Source organism: Rana temporaria, chromosome 10 (assembly GCF_905171775.1).
Source record: "Rana temporaria chromosome 10, aRanTem1.1, whole genome shotgun sequence".
In the NCBI taxonomy this organism is placed as follows: Eukaryota; Metazoa; Chordata; class Amphibia; order Anura; family Ranidae; genus Rana; species Rana temporaria.
In genome coordinates, this window is record NC_053498.1 from 125,900,573 (window position 1) to 125,923,145 (window position 22,573).

General features: G+C 42.6%; 1 protein-coding gene across 1 annotated transcript in view; it reads right to left on the minus strand.

Annotated features, from left to right (window-relative positions):
* Window positions 1-22,573, minus strand: part of ARHGAP32 (Rho GTPase activating protein 32) — a 298,438-nt gene that overhangs the window by 263,602 nt on the left and 12,263 nt on the right. The window contains exon 2 of the mRNA XM_040326218.1: window positions 7,504-7,801. The gene's annotated coding sequence lies outside the window, so the exon portion shown is untranslated. The remainder of the gene's footprint in view (window positions 1-7,503; window positions 7,802-22,573) is intronic.

A 22,573-nucleotide genomic window follows, 5' to 3' on the forward strand; every position in this document is an offset into this window, starting at 1 on the left:
TTTAACCATTTATGGATTAATTTGGTTACTTTTACAAGTTTTCACACTGTAATGATAATTAGAGCTTTTTTAATATATGTATGCTCCTGGGTAGAGCGACTTTATATATTTTTTCTATTCTATGATGGAGCCATTAAAAATAATAAAAAAATAAAGTGGCACAAGGAAAAATGGAGATGTGCAAAGTGCTTCAACTTACAGGAACCAGAACTCAACTTTTATCAGTTTAGACCAAGCAGAAACATAAAATACCATTGCTGACTATATATTGGAGCATATTACAAGGATACTAGCTGCTATGGGCAAAACCTTTGTTTTTTCACAAATTATCCCCATTATACTTGGAAGGGTAGGAGCACTGCTAAAATGTAGGTGGAAAACCCATAAGGAAACCCTTCAGAGACAAGTAAGAGAAAACAGGTTTACATGAGAGGATTAATGAGCACCGAAAACCCTGTGCATTCTGCCGCAGAGATCACTTCCAGAGGCCATACTTTAAAATCCAAACCTCAGAAGTAAAATCGCACATGGACTGGAACAGCACAAACAGCCGACACAAAGCTGAAAACGGTTTAATGACTTCGCCGAGAGGAAACCTACAAAATGCTGGAGACAGCGGCTCCGCTTTATTAATATTCACTTCCTCTCGTATCAGAATAATTTGATTTGCTGGTATGTACGTTTTATGGGATTCAATCAGCGGCACGGAAAACCTTCACTAGATGTACATTGTAATGAAAAAGGTCAAAGGCACATCTATAGTCCAATTTATTGTAATAGCTCTCCCATCACCTCTCAGGTCCAGAATAAATGGACATGCTGGTTAAACTTTAAAAAGAACTGGAGTAAATGCATCACATTTACCACACTATGAATAGATTTATTATGAGTGGAGAAGGGAAATGCTCTTTATTATGAAAATTGCAAACAAGTTAATACCGCACATGTACAATTCATATAAAAGGAAAGTTGTACTGGGATCAAAAAGGTACACACAGACATTAAAAGCCTCATATATCGACATGCCCTTACTAATAAATGGAGGTACTTCCCAGCCAGCTACCATTTAGATTTAAACCTGCTCACAGCTTGATTGGTGGCTGTAACCAAATACAGTTATTAGTTAGACTACATTATTGATACATACAGTGGGGAAAATTATTATTGGATCCCCTGCAGATTTTGTAAGTTTACCCACTTTTAAAAATTAATGGTCTCTAATTTTTATCACAGGTGTGTAGCACCCTCGTAGGTAGGTGCTAGCGAAGAATATCGTTTTTGGGTCTTTCTGCTTACCAGAAAGGCGATCAGGTAAATTTAGATGCTCTCTGTCTACCAGGGAGCAGGGATCCATTGATAGGGTCTGCTCATGGTGCTGCTCATGTTGTCTGAATGTTTCACACTCGTCTAATAGGATGGGGCATATTGGACATTGGGAGGAAACCTGACAAATGAGAGCACAGGCATAGTTACAGCCCCGGCCATTGGCAGAGGAAGGTGCCTCGGTGCATGCTGGGTGACTGTACATATGCCAAGGGCACATGTGCTCGGGGTCTTCGGCTGGAGAGTGGAGTCCCTGGAGGGAAGGGGGCGACTTCCCCTCTGTAGAAGCTCTCATGCGGCCTTAGGTGTTTTGACCCGAGGGCCTTAGACTGAGAATAACTGCAACCCAGATGTCCCGTAGAGCTGACTGGAAGGAAGACACGCCAGGAAGGATCTGTTTTGGCCTACAGCGAGTACAGATCTGTTTCATGGGGCCCATCCTGTGAGGACCACCCCTTCAGCTAGAAGTCAGTGGATGGGTGTCAGTCAACGGGGGATGCTTGTAAATGTCCTGAAGAAAAATAGCTTAACCAAGTCTGCTGCCAGAACAAGCAAAGGATTTATTCTTCCCATACAAGTGCTATATGGTATAACAGAGAGGCAGTGCTACAGGTGTATTTTAAATGATGGTAACAGAATAACAACGAAAAATTAAGGGAAAAAAAACACGATACAAATGTTATAAATTGAGTTGCAGTTCAGTGAATAAGTATTTGTTCCCCTGCCAACCAACAATAATTCTGGCTCCCACAGACTGGCTACAGTATGTGCTCATGTGGTACACAAATTAGTCCTGTCAACTCATTCATATGGGCTGCCGTGGTTCACAACATGGAGTCCGGTGCATCCCTGTTCACCAATTTAGGTGATATTCGGATCCGAAAATACCGCATCCAATTCACATATATGTGAACCCAGCCTGAATCTAACTCAAGTACTTAATAAAACATATTGTTGATTCTACCCACATAAATATTAAATGGGCACAAAGTATTTTATTTAAATACACTGATCAGCCATAAATGTATGACCACCCACCTAATATTGAGTAGACCCACCTTTTGCCGCTAAAACAGCTCCGACCCGTTGCAGCGTGGACTCCAATAAACCTCTGAAGGCATGTTTTGGTGTCTGGCATCAAGCGGTCGTAGCAGATCCTTTAAGACTGAATTCACACTGGAACAGACAGCTTCTGGAGTGCTTTACCACTTCAGGAGCGGTCCGTTCCAACTGTTGAAGGGGGCGGTGTGGTTCGCAAAATCAGTGCATCCAACACAGCTCCCATTTTTTGTATGCATTTCATTTGAAGTGTACAAAAGTACACTTTATTCATGTTGCTGTAAAGCAGCACGATGCACAAAGCCAATCGGTTCTGCATGGTGCACATGCGGCAGAGCAGCATCTGGGCTTCATTGAAGTGAAAAAGGAACGCACACAATTATGTGTTTTCTGTGTGTCCTTCCAGTGATAGGCATTTTTACAATGCAGTAAAACACCTGTCACTGCACTGTGTGTGAAATTAGACTATGTCCTGTAAATTGCAAGGTAGGGCCTCCATGGATTAGACTTGTTCTTCCAGCACATCTCACAAATGCTCGATTGGATTGGGATCTGGAGAATTTGGAGGCAAAGGCAACACCTCAAGCTCATTGTTTTGTTCCTCAAACCGTTCTTGAACCATTCTTGCAGTGTGACAGGGCGCATTATCCTGCTGAAAGAGGCCACGGCCATAAGGGATTATGGTTTCCATGAAGAGGTGTATAACGTGTACACACACACACAAACACACACACACACACATACGATGTGGCCCTCAACTTAAAAATGAACACAGGAGTTTTAGGCCAGATTCACACCTATGCAGGTTTTAGTTTTGCATAAACACGCTTAAGTTCATTTAACATGGTTTTCTATGGGTCACATTCACATCTGTGCATTTTATGGAAGGGCCAGGGTACTTTCAGTTTTTTGGTTCCACAGGACAATGGTTAAAAAAAAAGTATTGAAAATGCAAAATGCACATGGTATGCAAACTGCTACCTGCATAGGTGTGAACCAAGCCTAAGTGTTTTCTCACAATGTGCAACACATCTGCAAGATATAATAGAAGTTCATGGCAAAGGAAAGCCACAGGTGCACAATGCTGCACCCGTGGTACAGGTAAACCGCAGTGCATCAGTGTGGTGGGCTCAGGACAGCAAGTGCTCATTTACATTTGCAGTTTGAGGGGTGGGTGGATTTTGTACCCCCAACCACTGGTGTAGCGTCAGTAGGCGCAATGGTGACCACACCCCACGCTCCAGGAGACCAGTGCATCCTCCCTGTCACATTCAGTTTTTTACTTCTACAAGAGCAACGGTAGGGGTGGAACGTACAGGAACTGATCCTCTCCATTTTCCTCCTGCAACTACTGAAAGACTGCTTTTTTCTCCTCTCCCTCCCACAAGCATTTAGTGGCTGCAGGAGAAAATTATTCATTATGCTATTCAAAAACATTTTTTTTCAAATCTTAACCACTTTATTTCATTGTGGCCCAAGAAGGTTTACCAAATCACTTACCGTAAGTGGCCCTCGTTCTTCAAAAAGTAGAAGTTCACGCAAAACATAACCAACTCTAAATCTACTTGCAGCCACATTCTAAAACAAATCTATCTAGCCTGTAAAGAAGAAATCACTATACTGTACTTACCTTTTCTGCAGCCGCTCCGGTCGCACGCTGAGCTGTCAGCGGTAGCTTCTCTGTATAGGCGTGTGCAGGAGAGGCAGCCCACACGGAAGCCCCATAGTAACTCTATGGATGATGTCACTTCCCAGCCATTGTGGTTCTCTCCAGTGGACATGTGCACTGCCGAAAAATTCTTTAATTTTCCATTTCATTTGTTTTTTTGCTTTTTTCAGAAATTCAAAAATTCGGAATTAACTAATTTGTCAAAATCTGTTAAAAAACAAATTCGGAACTAAACGAATTGCACATGTCTATTCTCCGTCACATACCATCCGCCGCTGGAGACCAGACCGTATCAGCTTCAGAAAAGGTATGTATAGCGATTTCTTTTTTACAGGGTTAGATAGATTTGTTTTAAAATGTAGCTGTGAGTAGATTTAGAGTTTTAGGTTTTGGGTGAACGTCTACTTTAACTGCAATCAAAGCTTTATGAAGTGCTAAATTATATATTAATCAAATTCATGCAGATATTTAAGTTATTTAAAGCGGATCTCCACTCTAAAGTGGAGTCCCGCTGATCGGCACCCTCCCCCCCTCCGGTGTCACATTTGACACCTTTCAGGGGGGAGGGGGGTGCAGATACCTGTCTACAGACAGGTATCTGCACCCACTTCCGGCCCTACGATACGGGCAAAGGACGGGTTTTTTCCTTGCCTTCCGTCCGTCCCCCGTTGTATGCTGGGAACACTCGGCTCCCAGCACACAGCGGGAGCCAATCGGCGGGCGCAGCGCGACTCGCGCATGCGCCGTAGGGAACCGGGCAGTGAAGCCGGAGCGCTTCACTTCCTGGTTCCCTCACCGTGGATGGAGGGGGGAGCAGCAGAGTGACGAGCGATCGTCTCGTCATCTGCTGCGATCACCGCTGGACTCCAGGACAGGTAAGTGTCCTTATATTAAAAGTCAGCAGCTGCAGTATTTGTAGCTGCTGGCTTTTAATATATTTTTTTAGTGGCACATCCGCTTTAAGAAACATTCATAATGCATACTGGTGACAAATATAAGTGTACATGATAAACAAAGGCAGAAATAACAGAATGTGAAAAACTAGAAGACACAGCTCAGGGTCCTGATATTTTACCAGCTGTCATAACAAATTTACTCCAATGACATCCTGGTAAGCAATTTGGCCCTAGTATGTGTTTGTATAAGAAAGTAGGGCCCTTAGATTGCAAGTTCCTTGAGTGCAGAGACTGATGTGAAATGTAAAGTGCTACATAAACATTAAATATCTGTAATAAAAAATTAAATAAAATAGACAGTCCCCTATATAGGCCTGGGAATAAACAAGGAAGCCAAGGTGAGGGAACATCTGGATGTCACTTATTGAAGGGAATCCACAGAGTTTATATTTGAATGAGGTCTGGTTAGTGTAGACATAAATCATGAGTGTTCATGTTTTATAAACCTTATTTTTATGTCCAAGTTATATTAAATAGCATATAGTAGGTACCAGAATACAACCATATTTGTCCAATACACATGCAGGCTGACTTTTTTTTAAGCTAGCCATAGATGGATCGAAAATTGAACAGTTTTGATCCATCTATGGGCAGGCTGGTTGTACTGAAGTCAAACTGTCGACTGTCAGGGTTTTTTTTTCATACAAATCACTGCTACTTGCTTTAGCCGGCAGCGGTGATCATTGTATTCTTATGCCGGGGAAACCTCCTGCTGTCAGAATACATTAGCACAGCAGGAGGAATTCCCCCATTAACACTGGCTGCGTTGATGGGGGAGTCAAGGAATTTTCTTTCCCTCAACCTGTGTTAGAAAGGAAAGAAAATTGCATTATGTATGGCCAGCCTTAGTTATTGTGCTTAAAGCGGATGTGCCACTAAAACAATATATTAAAAGCTAGCAGCTACAAATACTGCAGCTGCTGACTTTTAATATAAGGACACTTACCTGTCCTGGAGTCCAGCGGTGATCGCAGCAGAGGATGAGCCGATCGCTCGTCACCCTGCTGCTCCCCCCTCCATCCACGGTGAGGGAACCAGGAAGTGAAGCGCTGCGGCTTCACTGCCCGGTTCCCTACGGCGCATGCGCGAGTCGCGCTGCGCCCGCCGATTGGCTCACACGCTGTGTGCTGGGAGCCGAGTGTTCCCAGCACACAACGGGCGACAGACGGGATGTGACGGAATGCCCGTCTTTCGCCCGTAGCGTGTGGCCGGAAGTGGGTGCAAATACCTGTCTTTAGACAGGTGTCTGCACCCCCCTCCCCCCTGAAAGGTGTCAAATGTGACACCGGAGGGGGGGAGGGTTCCGATCAGCGGGACTCCACTTTAGGGTGGAGGACCGCTTTAACAATTCCCTTCTCCAAATGCAAGTCTATCAATTTGTTCATACCGATTGAAAACAATATCTGTGACTTATCCTGTAATTTAACCACTTAAGGACCGCCTCCTGTATATATACGTCGGCAGAATGGCACGGCTGGGCAGATGTACGTACAGGTACGTCCTGTACATGTACCCAGCCGTGGGTCGCGGGCGCACTCCCGCGACCCGCTCCGGGACCCGCGGACCCGATCGCCGCTGGGGATCCCAGCGATCGCTCCCCAGAGCTGAAGAACGGGGAGAGCTGCATGTAAACATGGCTTCCCCGTGCTTCACTGTGGCGGCAGCATCGATCGTGTCATCCCCTTTATAGGGAGACACAATCGATGATGTCACTCCTACAGCCACACCCCCCTACAGTTGTAAACACACACTAGGTGAAACATAACTCCTTCAGCGCCCCCTTGTGGTTAACTCCCAAACTGCAACTGTAATTTCCACAATAAACAATGCATTTTAAATGCATTTCTTGCTGTGAAAATGACAATGGTCCCAAAAATGTGTCAAAATTGTCTGAAGTGTCCGCCATAATGTCGCAGTCACGAAAAAAAAAAAAAAAAAATCGCCGATTAGTAGTAAAACATTTTTTTTATTTTTTTTTATAAAAATGCAATAAAACTATCCTCTATTTTGTAAATGCTATAAATTTTGCGCAAACCAACCGATAAACGCTTATTGCGATTTTTTTTACCAAAAATATGTAGAAGAATACGTATCAGCCTAAACTGAGGAAAAACACTTTTTTTTATATATTTTTAGGGGATATTCATTATAGCAAAAAATATTGAATTTTAATAAAAACCACAGAGGTGATCAAATACCACCAAAAGAAAGCTCTATTTGTGGGAAAAAAAGGACGCCAATTTTGTTTGGGAGCCACGTCGCACGACCGCGCAATTGTCAGTTAAAGCGACGCAGTGCCGAATCGCAAAAAGGGGCCTGGTTCTTTACCTGCATTTTGGTCCGGGGCTTAAGTGGTTAAAACACACAGCAGATTTAGACATAACCAATAGAGGTAGGACCAATAAACCTGTGTAAGAAAACTACTATGAAAATATAAAACGACAAACATGCGAAGAACATCAAATGTTACAATAATGAAGTGAAAAGTGTACTTACTGAAAATACAATACACGCTCTCTCCTAAGGCAGAATCATGGTGAGATCCTTTGCACGGGGGGGGTTTAGTTGATGGGGCGGATTCCTAGAGTCCAGAATCACAGGAAAGGTCTTCCCTCCAGGTGCTGTGTATTTAACCTTCTCTCCTACATGTCATTCACAGGGCTCTCCAGATGATGGAGGACGAAGTCGCTCATGCAGACTCACAGTGACGCTGAGCGGGCATCTGCAGAACAAGTATGGCTGCCTGTTCCTGGCTCTGTCCAGAGTGCTGCATCCCACATTTCATTCTCACATGCTGAAAAGAGATGGGAACAGGCTGTGAAGGAGAACGTGGAGCTTCCAGCAGCAGGGGGAGTGAACACAACAATGGATGCAGAGAGAGCAGTGAGGTCACGTTCAGCTGCATTCAGCCAAGAATGTTATTCAGCTGGAGCAGGAGATGGGGAATAGGAGCGGTGGGAGCCGAGCCCAGCAATCTCAGGCAGTTCCCACCAAAACCAGCATCCATGTGGCTCTATATAATCTCACACAATGCTCCGACTCCAGCGTGACGCATTCATCGCACAAACACACTTAGCAATTGAAAGAAAAGCATCATGGGAAGAACAATCTGGCAGCATCTTGTATCACAAAAAGAAGCTGGAAACTGTGAAGTCTTTATCAGGAGGCTTTCTGCAGTTACATCATTCATGGATGCCAATGTATTAAAGGGGCGCTCCGCATACCTTTTGATTTAACCTTTGTAATGAAGCAAGCCCCAACATACATGATATGTGCCCCCCTCCCATCCCCTTCTGGAAGAGAGACCCCTTTATGATTACATCAGGGCGCTGCTCCATATATTCTTCTTATCTATGGTACTTGTTATGCCCCCGTACACACGATCCGATTATCAGACAAATGATCGTCCGTTTTTTTTTTTTTTTGTATAACAATCTTAGATGAATTTTGAGGAGTTTACTAAAGTCCCGAAAAAAAAAAAAAAATCGGAAGTGATGTCATGTGTTGTAATGCATTTGTATTGCATTTTCGAACGACGGCTGTACTGATTAAAAGGAAATCGTACAATAAAAAAATTCCGTGCATGTCCGATAGAATAATACGTACTAATAATAATAATAATCTGTACTAACGATCTGATTATTGTACGATCATTTCGATGATCCCCGCTGAGCCAGGGGATGACAGGGCGGTCCCCGCACGCTGTGCAGGGACCGCCCTGTCTTTTCTCCGCTCTCCACTATGAGGTGGGAACGGATGAACATGGACCGTATGTCCGTGTTCATCCGATCCGCAGACGGAAGGAAAAATAGGGTTTTCTTCCGTCTGCAGAATCGGATCATTGCGGAGGTGGGTGAGATCAGGTGTCAGCGGATGTTCATGCGCTGACACCCGCAATCTCATAGGGACCAATGTATGCCCCTTTTTCATCCGCAAACGGATGGATGAAAAAGCGGACATACGGTCCGCAGGTGTGAAAGGGGCCCAAGAGTCAGGCTGGTCACCAAGAACCTGTTGTCTGGCAACCAATCAAGAAAGCCTGTCCCTCTGGTAAAGTTACAGGCATCCTACTGCTTCGCTGAACTAAAAAAAAAATTACAATAATCGCAGCCATATTACTGGTAGAAGTGCATTTGAAGGCAAACTTTTTTATATTGCATCTTACCAATTCCTAGATGCAATAGCTGCATTAGCTTGCTTTTTTTTTGTTTAATATGTTTTTATTGAAAGAGAAAGAAAGGTACATTCAAATACCACAACAAAGTAAAATACAAGAGAAATAAAGCATACAAAAAGTATACTGATAAATGCAATCAACATAATATTACAAAGAACCATAGCGGCTCATATCTATATAAAATCAGTTTTTATCAGGAAAATAAAAATAAAATAAAAATAAAAATAAATAATTAAAATTAAATTCAGAGTAAGAGAGGGAAAAAAGGAGAGAGATAAAGGAGAGAGGTATCAGGGGGAGTGGGAATTAGCTTGCTTTTATTTTTACCTGGTGATCTGATCAGCAAGTCTGTTGTTTTTCACAAGCTCTCCAGCAGAATATATCAGTTTACATGGATGAGACAAACAACTTAAAGCGGAATTCCAGCCTTTTTTGATGTTTATTAAAAATCAGCAGCTACAAAAAGCATAGCTGCTGGCTTTTAATAAACATACACTCACCTGCTGCATGCAGCTACGCTCCTCTCCGCCTGTGCCTCCATCCTAACTGTGGGCACCCGGCCGTGACAGCTTTTGGCTTCACAGCCGGGCACTCACTGCGCATGAGCGAACGGCGCTGCGCTACCCGATTGGACAGGTGATTGCCTGGGAGCTGTCACATGTCCCAGGCGCCTACAGGGAGGGGCCGCCAAAAGGTGATATGACGTATCGCCTAGGCGGTCCCTGGGCAGAAGGAGGAAGTGGGACCGCTCCCCCCCCCCCCCCCCCCCCAAAAAAAAATTCCATGCCAAATGTGGCATGTAAGGGGGCAAGAACTGTTTGCTGTGACGGATTATAACGTGTGAGCTGGATTTGTTAGTGCATCTAAATCTGCTAATACATTTAACACTTCCCTTCCGCCCAGGCTGACACTGTTGCTGCCTGCTGTGCCTCCAGTGCTCATTCCTCCAAAGTTATGTCTCACTAATACGGGAGGCGTGTTACTGGCAAGATCACCAGGTGAAAACAGAAGGGGAAAAGCCAAATAAAAAAGTAAACTAATGCAGTCACCACATCTAATCAGGGTGAATATAAATCAATGATTTAAAATGTGTATATATATATATATATATATATATATATATATATATATATATATATATATATATATATATATATATATATATATATATATATATATATATATGTATTTATTATTTTGTTTTTATTTAAGTGGATTATTATTTCTTCATTATTTAAAAGAAAAATAGATTTTTATCAAATTTATTTTAATAAAGTGTTTTTGGAGTAAATCCATATGCACTACAAACTGTATGATTAAATTGGTTCTGATATCGCTGTTTTACTAACCTGACAGTTTATTATTCTAAATAGGAAACCTTCATTTTGTTTGCAAATATTAAATATTCTAACTACCAGTTAGATTAAGTGTAAGCATTTAAAGAGCACCTGTCATTTCAGATCCATCATGGCAGTGCCTGTTAGCGGGCATCCACTCACTGGCTGCCGCCACGTCCCTCACCTTGTTGTGTCACTGCCTCATCACCAGCCGTCCCACTAAAGTGAATGGGACTGTCGGTGAGCCAACAGCGGGTCAGAAGAGGAGCCACTTGCTCTTTAAAAATTATGATTTAAATTGAGTTAATTTAAATGAAGTCTTTTTACTAGTAATTTAAATCAAATCCACCCTGCATCAAATGAATTGTAAGCTAAAATATATTACATTTTTAGAGTTGGGTTTAATCCCGCTTTAAGAGCTGAGCAATGAGAGGACAAACAGTTACACATCAAGTCATGGCGTCCATTCCATATCCCGGAAAAATGAGGAGCATCATCTGGCTGCTTACTTTGCAATAAAAGATCAATTTATTTTCTGTAATTAGTATAAATAATTCTGGATGCAGTATATATATATATATATATATATATAATAAAGAAGGCCAGGCAGGTGGTATCCTTGTACTCTCAGACTTTGTTCTACATAAAGATAGTATCCAATTCACAACTTTGTATGTCATAGAATGGGTCTCATTATCCCAGCAATCAGCACAATACATGGAACACACATATGTTTTCAGCAGCCAGCATTACAGTAAAATATTAATACAAAACGCGGCTGCCCTGCAATTCTCCGGAGAGGACCGCACACCACACGCCACCATCAGCTGCAAACTCCTTCGTAGCAACGCAGAGAAGAAAGTACAAAGACAACAACCCTAGACAGATATATATGTATCCATTTACATAGGTACACACCTGCAGGCAAACGCAGATACGTTTTTATTTATCAGCATAAGTAATAAAAAGTAAAACGGTACACAAAGCATGATACACAGAAGGTCGTTAATCCAAACACAACATTAAAGGGGTGTTCCAGCCTTTTTTTAAGTTTATTAAAAGTCAGCAGCTACGATTGGACAGGCGCTCACCTACAGGGAGGGGCTGCAATAAAGCGATTAAGCTATTCGCCTCACCAGCCCCTCGGCAGAAGGAGGAAGTGGGACAGGAAGTCCCACTCCTCCTGAATCCCCCACTCCCCCCCCCCCCCCCAAAAAAAATGACATGCCAAATGTGGCATGTAAGGGGGCGAGGAGTGGGTTAAGCGGAAGTTCCATTTTTAGGTGGAACTCCGCTTTAAACAAAATAAATCTAACAGATTCCTTCATTAATGCTAAACAGCTCCCACTGCAAATACTGCTGTCTGGCTTGGGCCAGCAGTCAGGATGCCCAAACAGTGCCTGTATCAGAATAAATGCAGGCAGTGTTTAGTCAACATTTTTCCACCTGGTTTCTTTGATACAAAAAAAGTCAGACGGAATGGTGCTCGCAAGGCCACCCACCTTTTGAATGGTTCATTAGGACCTGGCTAAAATTTGTCATGTGTATGGCCAGCTTCACCTTTAGTTTGGAAATCTAGATATTTAAGGGGTAAGAATGGAATAGCCTCGTGTTTAGTGCACACAATGTAGTCGTGCTTCAGCCACTGAATTTGAGTATATAATTTAGTATTGAACACGTCACCATTTTTCTAGATATATTGTTAAAGACGTTATTGACATGACATTTTCACCAAGTTGGTAACACCCCATGCAATCTAAATATAGAAAGACACCAAAACAAATAATTTCAGAAATAACGTTATGTGTAATAAAATGGAATGACACAGGGAAAAGGTATTGAACACGCAAACTGAAATTTATGTAATCGTTTGTACAAAATCCTTTGTAATGGTAATGACAGCTTCAAGAAGCTTCCTGCATTGCTCAGGTGTGATTCTTCCACACAAACCGTCTTCAAATCTTACATGTTCCGTGGGCCTCTTCTATGAACTCCGATCTTTAGTTCTTTCCATAGATTTTATATTGGATTCAAGTCAGGTGATTGGCTGGGCCATTCTTTGTAATCAATCGAAAGTTTCCTTGGCTTTGTGTTTGGGATCATTGTCTTGCCGAAATCAACCCTTCTTTCATCTTCATTATCCTGGTAGATGGCAGCAGATTTTTATCGAGAATGTCCTGGTACATTTTTCCATTCATCCTTCATTCAAAGATATGAAGTTTGACAGTTCCCTATGCTGAAAAACAGTCCCGCCCACACCATGATGTTCCCACCTCCAAACTTCACAGTTGGTGTGGGGGTGTTGTGTAGTACCATGTGACCTCCAAACATGGTGTGTATTATGGCATCCAATTTTGGTCTCCTCTGACCGGACTATATTCTCCCCGTATTTCACAGGCTTGTCTAAATGTTGCGCAGAAAACTTTAAACAAGCTTCAACATGCTTTTTCTTCAGCAATGGAGTCTTGCTTGGTGAGCGTGCATGCAGGCCATGGCGGCTGAGTGCATTACTTATTGTTTTCTTTTAAACTATTCTACCTGCTAATTCCAGGTCTTTCTGAAGCTCTCCACAAGTGGTCATTGGTTCTTGGACAATCCTATTGATAATTATTTTCACTCTGTCAGAAATCTTGCGAAGAGCACCTGGTTGTGGCCAGTTGTTAAAATTATGTTCTTTCCACTTCTGGATTATGGCCCCAACAGCATTTACTGGAACATTCAGAAGTTTAGAAATCCTTCTGTAACCAATGTCATCAGTTTGTTTTGCAGCAATAATGTTGCGAAGGTCTTGAGAGAGCTATTTGCTTTTACCCACCATAATCTGTTTCTTGTGTGACACCTTGGTAATGAGACACCTTTTTATAGGCCATCAGTTGAGACTGAACCAGCTGATATGCATTTGCACCGACAAGGGGCAGAATTGCATTCTAATTACTGATAGATTTCAGCTGGTATCTTAGCTTTCCATGCCTTTTTGCACCTCCCTTTCTTCATGTGTTCAATATTTTTTCCCCTGTGTTATTCCATTTTATTACACATAACTAGGGCTGTTACTGATTAAAATGTTCGTGTTCGACTAATCGATTTTTCTAAATTGACTAATTTAGATTATAACCGTAATGTCTGACCATCTCCCCCAGAAATGTCCACACATCTCCCCCAGAAATGTCCACACATCTCCCCAATAGAAAGCACACTCTCACAGGCAGCAGACGATGACGTCAGCACGCCGCCGCCAGGTGTACCAAGATGGAGCTAGGCCGAAGCCGCGACATCTCCTATCAAAGAAATTAACGATTAATCATGGAATTAATCGTTCATTTCCGCAGCCCTACATATAACAATTTCTGAAGTTATTTGTTTTGGTTTCTTTGTATGTATGGATTGTTACCGACATGTGGTGAAAATTTCATGTCAATAGCAGCTTTATAAATAGATTTAACTAGAAAAACGGTGACGTGTACAATACTTATTTTCCCCGCTGTATATACATACACAGTATAGAATATTTTTATAGAGTGACAATCATTCTTCTTTAAGATTTGGCACCTCACACACCCAGAACACAATTCTTATACACATCAGTCGGCCTTTGTTCCGTGCAGACAGAAATCTTCTGTATATACACCACAGCCCGCAGTGAGCGAGAACTGTGCTCTGAGACCATAAACATCAATTCCGACTTCTAGGTGATTCTTCAGATAACACATCATTTGAATTTCAAACTGGGAAGCATAATATAAATACTAAAAGTGGAAAGGCGGTAGTAAGCTCATCAGCGTAGGCAGAAAAGCACAAAAAGAAAATAACACTAAATACCAACCCGTGTGAATGAGTCAACACAGGAGAGCATTAGCGATGAAAGCAGAGCCTGCCACACAGCCATTACAGGGAAACGTAACAATATATTGAATGTGGCAGCCACAAACATCATCATTTCCTCACAAAGCCACCATTTATATCCAATACCCTCTCTATTATTCAGACGAGAACTTGTTAGAGCTTTGCTGCAGATGGGTCCCCTGACTTTCTGAGACGCAGTCGCCGCAGTGGGATTACTACCATTACAAAGGGCATTTCACTGATCCAAAGAAATCTACAAGACCATGACAACTATTTCCAGATACGACTTAAAGTGTTTGTTAACCAAAATACTGTATACAAATCACTGCCAGCCCCTCTATTACAAGCAGGCATAGCTAACTGTATTAGTCTTTTATAAAAAAACAAGGCATGTAAATATTAATTAGAGCGATCTTCAGGCCGGTCACGTGACTCGTTATCGCTTTACATCTCCGATATATGGCTACTGCAGGAGGTGCCAAGATCTCCCTCTGACATCAGCCGGGAGGTCGCATGGCCTCTCCTGCAGTAGTCTTGGAAACCGGTCGAGAGTCACGTGACTGGCCTAAAGATCGCGCTAAATCTGTATTTACAAGCCTCATTTTTATAAAAGACTAATACAATGTGCTATGCCTGCCTACAATAGAGGGGCTGGCAGTGACCATATATAAATGTTTATTTATACTAATAGTGGCTGGGCTGGGGGAGTGGAGACAGAGACACAGAGAGGAGGGGGTAAGGGGGAGAGAGGAGAGCAGGCTACGGATGATGGAAGGATGTACGCTGACCACGGTGGTCAGGAATCGGCAGCCCGGACTTTCGTGGTCAGAGCAGAGAGGGATACAGGAAGTGGCAGGATCAGCTAGTTTTTTTTTTTTTTTTTTACAGTTTAGAGGGGCAGATTACACAAGCACTGTGCCGTTTAATCTGTTTTAACCTCTTCCCCACCGCGCCATAGACAAAAGACGTCTACAGCGCGGTGGAGTTATTCTGGGAGGACGTCCTCCCAGAATCCTTCACTCGCGCGCCCCCCGATCGGTACAGTGTGAGAGGAGAGGGGGAGAGCGGAAGCAGCAGTAGCTGCTGTGGCTGGATCTGTGACAAATGTAGTCACAGATCCAGCCATCCTTCCCTGCCCAATACTCTGCAATAAAATCCATACTCTGCAATACCCCCATACCCCCCATACTCTGCAATAACCCCCCCCCCCCCCATACTCTGCAATACCCGCTAATATGACAGAAACAAGATATTTTTTTTTTTTTTTTTACAGAATTGTCAGTGTTTTTTCTTTTTTAGCGCAAAAAATAAAAAACCCAGAGGCGATCAAATACCACCAAAAGAAAGATCTATTTGTGGGGAAAAAAGGACAAACATTTCAGATGGGCACAATGTTGTATGACTGAGTAATTGTCATTCAAATTGTGAGAGCACCGAAAGCTGAAAATTGGTCTGGTTAAGAAGGGGGTTTAAGTGCCCAGTGGTCAAGAGGTTAAAGGGACCAGGATCTCCATTTGTTTTTTTTGGGTTAACAAACACTTTAAGGATTTGAAACGTTAACGGGCAGGTTGAATGTACCAAGTTGATCGCTCAATCAACTTGGGTACAAACAGCCTGCCGGATTCACTTGCTAATATCGCTGGTGGCTGCTAGCAATAATCACTGTCTTATTTCGGTGGGGAGCAGACTATTGCTCAGCGGGAGGGATCCCCCTGTCAGTGTTGATGGGGGAATCATGCAGTTTCTTTCCTGAAACCCGTAGTTACAAGAAAGAAATTTGCACCGTCTATGGCCTGCCTTACAGACAAACAAACTAAATTGTTTACAACGATGGGACTTTTTGTACAGTATATCAAAAGAACAAAAATAACTAAAGTACCTACCATATATACTCCAACCCAAATATAAGCCGAGGCACCCAATTTTACCACAAAAAGCCTAGGGTGTCCATCTGCATGCCTCACTGTGCCCATGACTAGACTGACTTTTAACATGGGTGCTCCCCTGCCGTAGGCCTCCCAGACAACAAACTTTGCACATTTATGGAGGAGAAATTGAGCTACCTGTGTGCCAAGTCCGGGTCCAGAAGACCTAAGACCGGCTGGTACCGGGTCCTCAGAGTCACTGGAGAAATTACAGTTTAACATTGGAGTCTATGAAAGGGGTGCCCGGCTTTGAAAAAATATATATATTGTAGCGGAGTACAATATTAAAATCCACGATCTCCGCTGGTAACCAGGGTAAATCCACAGTCAGCGCTGAAAAGTAAGGCAATGTCCCAAATCCCCCCCAGTAACCGGACGAAACACAGCTCTGGGAGTCAACTGACTTTTTATTCACAGGCTTCCATATTTATATAATTCCCCATGCAAGGGGTTTCCAAACAGCCAAACAGATTTAGCAGGGGTAATACAGTGAGGACCACATGGGGAACTTAACATTTTGGATAATTCTCCCATCAGGCATTGCTGCACGAGAGAACAGTCGGTTGATAGCTGGGGTCTGGGGTTATGTGTTGTGAGAATACCGCTCAGATCCCAGCTAAAACTACCGAACGGTGCCCGAAATACCCTTAACCATCGAGTTCGGTTTAAAACTACCAAACACCGATGGGCAACATAAAATGAAGTACTTGAATGCTAGTGGCTTACGGCTGCCCACATAAGACCCAGCAGAATACATAGCATATAATACAGACAAGTAAACAAAAAATGTAGCGCTAAAAACCAAAAACTCCAGAGTATGTGATACCATGTGAGGTGACAAGGTTCGTATGAAAGTGCATATACATAAACCACTGACATATAAATGTAAATAGCTCAAACAGTGCTTGATGCAAAAGAAAAAGTCTATATTACAAAGTAGAAACAATCAATTGAGTGATGAGTGCAGGGAAAACAGATGAGCTGCCCCTCCACATCCCATTGGTGCGAGCATCGCTGCACACATGATGGATGTGGAGGTTAGCTATAGATGCTCGCTGACTGGCCGCCTTGGCTCTATGCCACGCCCCCATTGCACCTGATTGGTGCACGCGCGGACTGCTGGTATCAGCGCTGTACCGATCGGTGACAATTTGGGGCGATCGTGTTTAATCTATGAGCACAGTGGGGTTGTTTAGCCCCAAGGACGAGCGCCCTTACAAGGAAGCAGTCAGTAGATGCTCAGTGGGAATACTTGTCAAAGTAACGTTTGTAAAAACAACATGATGGCGCAGTGTCCCCGCTCATAGAATTATGAGAGTTTCCTCATCTGGTGACACAGCAACAGCTGTGATATTTATATTTATATGTTTTAACAAAGAATGTTGCAGATGATTGCCTCTCATTGATATGATATGTATAATATGGTGGTATTTGTTGCATTTCTATGTGATTGAGGTGATGTTAGTATGTGATATATACTTGTTTAAAGAATCATTTCCTTTTATATTAGGTCTGTCACAATGCACATCTATTACATCACATCCTGTTTTAGGGCACCGCCCTGTTGGGGGAGGGTCTTATAACCATTCTGTGTATTTAAGCGAGCAATGTGGGGGTGCATCCTTATGCCCCTGTTGAAGGCTTACTTAGCCGAAACGCGTCGGTATTGCTATTGAGCACCCCACATTGCCATTCTCTGTACGTGATCACTTTTTATCCTTGTCATATTTACCCATGACTTTTTACAAATAAACCTCATTGGTTTTAATTGACCTGCACTATTGGAGTTCTTTTTCCATTTTTATATCATCCACTCCATGGTTTCCTGAGAGCTTTAGCAACATCCTGCCTTGCATCTCCTGATTGATGGTCTAAGGATTATTCAAAGCTCGTGGTATTGATCCAACACACCATTCAAGCTCTGCTGGTTCCTGCCGTCCATGTCAATTTGGAGTTCCAGTCTCGCTTATGGTCCCATTCCGGTTTGAGTGGTCCCGGTTTCCAAAGACCACTATGTCTGGCTGACTCTTTGCTGTACAGTAGTAGAGTCCAACCCATCCGGTAAGCGTATTTCATCCACTACCTACCTTGATGTGATTGTGATCCTCAGAGTGCTACAGACAACTTGTGCACCTGTTGTATCCCAATCAACGGATAGCAGCTCATCTGTTTTCCCTGCACTCATCACTCAATTGATTGTTTCTACTTTGTAATATAGACTTTTTCTTTTGCATCAAGCACTGTTTGAGCTATTTACATTTATATGTCAGTGGTTTATGTATATGCACTTTCATACGAACCTTGTCACCTCACATGGTATCACATACTCTGGAGTTTTTGGTTTTTAGCGCTACATTTTTTGTTTACTATTCTTGCTGGCTTTGTTTGTTTGTATGTAGCAGCTAGACATTTCGTTTTTGAACTAGCGCAGTTTTTTCTTTATTTTTATAATACAGACAACCCTTTGACATGTAACGTCCAGCGTTCCAGAAGTGGCTAGGTTTGCCACACATATATATATCAGTGGTCGCCGGCCGTAGATCCCCCGGACAACAAACTTTGCACACTTGTAGAGGAAGAGTGGGGGCTACATGTGTGTCATGGTTGGGGCCCAGGGGACCTACAGTCGGCCGGTACCCAAAATTACTGCAGTCCGTGCAATTCAGCTCCATGACTCACGGTGATTGCAGCGATGAGGGGAGGGAGGAGTGGAGGACTGGGTGCGCCAGGATGACACTCCTGCAATGGGTGGCACCCTGGGCAGACAAACGCCCCCCCCCTTCAGTAATCTGCTTCTTTTTTTGGGGGGGGGGTGATAATTTTTTGGCGGCCGAAATTTCGGTGCACCTCTATTCGGAACCATTTAATTTCATTTTGTCCCATGACCAACTATGTCACTTAAATGGCCCGCACTCTTCCAAAGGTTGAGCACCCCTGATCTAGACACTGTATATACACATTGTAAGGGGTTAGCTCGGTAGCGGGGTTTGTGACCCCAGACCTTCCATAAGGCTAGAGCTGCATGGGGGATTGTATTCTTTATTTGGTAAAGTTCATGGGCAACATATAGCAATGTTATCATGTGAGCAATCGCAGACATTAAGACAAGGCTCAAAATTTGACAAATTGATAGAATTTATTTCTTTAAAATGGGAAACAATGATTTATCACATGTAGTTACCTATTGCCATGACTTTATATGATTTCGAGTATAGATTTATAGATATATATTTTTTTAATTAACTGATTGGTGGAATATCATAAATGGTCACTTTTTTCTTATGCAAATCAAAAGTCGGCCATCTAGCCACATGGACCCTTGGAGTTAAGGGTCCATGTGAAAAGGGGGAAACCTATCCCAGATTTTGGAGAAAAGTGCACTTGTTATAAAACAGTAGATTATTTGGACAGAGGCTAACAAGCAGCAAGGAGGCCAGGCATCATCTGCTTCATGTATAGCCCAATCTGTTGGGTTTGCATACTTGAGGTTTGTGAGAAGCAATTCCTTAGCTCCAGTCTGCAGGCAATGATCCGAAGTGCGTGGAAGTGTTCTATTTCACAAGCAGCACGAGACTTTGCACACCGCTGATCACGCTTTCTGCACTCCTCTATTACAGTACAAGAAGCCCATAATCAGATGCCTCCTCTCCAGTCAGTGGCCTAACATTATGGCTGCTGTGACATCAAATCTCTGTCACTACACTGCAATCTGCATTAGCTGGCCCATTACTGCGGGATGTCACTATTCTAAGGTGGACCCGTGTCACAACTACATCATCCACTCCTTTATTTACTTTCACTCTCCTACACCCTTTCCCCCCTTTCACCTCTCTCTCAATAGGAAATTATACTTCTCATACTTCCTACTGGCTCCGTGCCTGAGCTCACACCTTTCCTCTGTATACATGACACGTCATGCCCAGAACACTCAGTTCTGGTGAAGGTAACAATAATAAACTTGAGGAGGAACTCTGCTCTAAACAACAATTGCACTCTTAGATAAGGGATTAAAGAGGTTGTAAAGTCACATTGTTTTTTCCCCTTTTACAAACATGGAAGGATTCCCTCAATGTAGAAGTGAGAAGGATGTAAAAATAATATTATGGTACATTATTTATACTGGGAGGGGGGTAGGGAGGGGTGTGGGGGAGAGGTGGAGGGAGGGATGGGATATGTTAATTCACTGTACGTACATAATAAATGCTTATATATATATATAGTGTGTGTGTGTGTGTGTGTGTGTGTATGTGTGTGTGTGTATGTATACATTTGCACAAGATAACCCATATTATTTGTATGTAATTATGCATTGTTAAAAGTTGGAAAATAAAGAGAAATTAAGATAAAAAAAAAAAAAAGTAGTGAGAAGGCAGTAAGGATCAGGGGATCACAGCCTTTTGTTAGCAATGAGAGAAAAGAATTATGCAACATCTGGTGCTCTCCAACACACTGCCGACCTGACTCTTGGGATTAGTGCAGCCTTACCTAGGAGAATTGGCCATTCACAAATTCTCTCCAGCCAGCCGGATACTGATGTGACCTGCTGGGACTTGTAACCCCTCAACAGCTCAAGATGTGCAGGTTGTGTACAAATTATTTATCAAAAGAAGATGAGTCCGCTGCTCCAGGTGCGTGCAATACCTTGATTGGAACCAAGTAGGAGTGCTAGCCAAAAGTTTTAATGATTAAACACAGATCAGATCTGTGAAACGCGTCTACGTGACTAACACCTGGTGTATTTTGACCTTCTGCAATAAAAAGGTACTTTTGGAATTTTTGGATGTGCAGCCATTTCTTATTTTTTACAAATTATTTATGACACGGCATTTTAAGGAGGCAAATTAATAAAGTTTTGTATTAAACCCTATGCCAACATGACTGCTGTACAATATGTATGAATGAAGTATTCCTCTATCATTCAGAACAGGGCTTGACAAATTTGCTTGAAATCTAGGAGTCAGCTAGAAAAGTTAGGAGACAGTTTTTCCAGGATGGGGACAAGACACATGGCGCAGTGTAGCCCAGGCGCCAGGCCGCCAATTCCAGTTGCGACCTGGCGCCTGGGGTTTGTCGAGCCATAAATTATATATATATATATATATATATATATATATATATATATATATATATATATATATATATATATATATATATATATATATATATATATATATTAAAAAAATGTTCTTACTGCAGATAAAATGTATTGTATGGATTTGTATAAAATAATTGGCTTTTTTACAATGCTGACACAAAAAAAAAAAAATTTAAAAAGTTCAAATATTTATGGCTAGAAAAATATAAATATAACATTTTAATTAGGGTTTTAATAGGAACACATTTTATAAAAAAATAAAATAAAATTAGATTGCTTTTACTGACATCAGATGGAAGCACATCCCATTGATCTACAGATGAATGAAAGTAGAGCAAGAGTATCTACAAGTTACTTTGTACCTTTTGGAAAGCAGATGGGCAGTGAGAAAAGGCAGGGGAAACCCCTTAGTGCCGTCAGTGAATGCTTGTCGCAGCCCCGGCAACCACAAGAGGGCGCCAGTTCCCCCAATGTAAGCATCTTGCTCCAGCAGGCCGCAAAGCCGCGGCCTAAATTACTGGCTGGCGCAGCATCTTAGTCTGCGCACCCACGGGCGAGGACCGCATGGGGACAAGACACGAAAGCCGCAGTGTAGCCCAGGCGTCAGGCCACTATTCCCAGTCGCAATTGCGAGCTGGCATCTGGGGTTTGTCAAAAGGGCACACTCATACCTGCAATGAGTGTGCCTTTTAGCTTACAAGTGATGTCCCTCCCTGCAAATGGCCAGAGTTCTGGGAGTTTACTATCCTACCGTGTTTCCCCAAAAAAAAGGATTTTTGTACTCACCGTAAAATCCATTTCTCTGAGTTCATAGACGGACACAGCATCCTTTGACCTTAGGGTTATGCTTCTTCCTACCAGGAGATTTAGGCAGAATTCTACAGCACTTAAGGTGTTAAAAACTTTCCTTCATGCCGCTCCTCCCAGGGGGCGTGGCTCCCCCAGGCATAACCCCCACTCTGCTTTAGCAGCCTCAGTTCGTAACAAGCAGTACAAACAAAGGAGGGGTGGGTGCTGTGTCCGTCTATGAACTCAGAGAAATGGATTTTACGGTGAGTACAAAAATCCTTTTTTCTCTTTCGTTCATAGACGGACACAGCATCCTTTGACCTTAGGGACGTCCCCAAGCAGTGTCAAAAAAATTCGAGGGGTGGGAAAATAACACAGCAAAAACAGGTTACACCCCAAA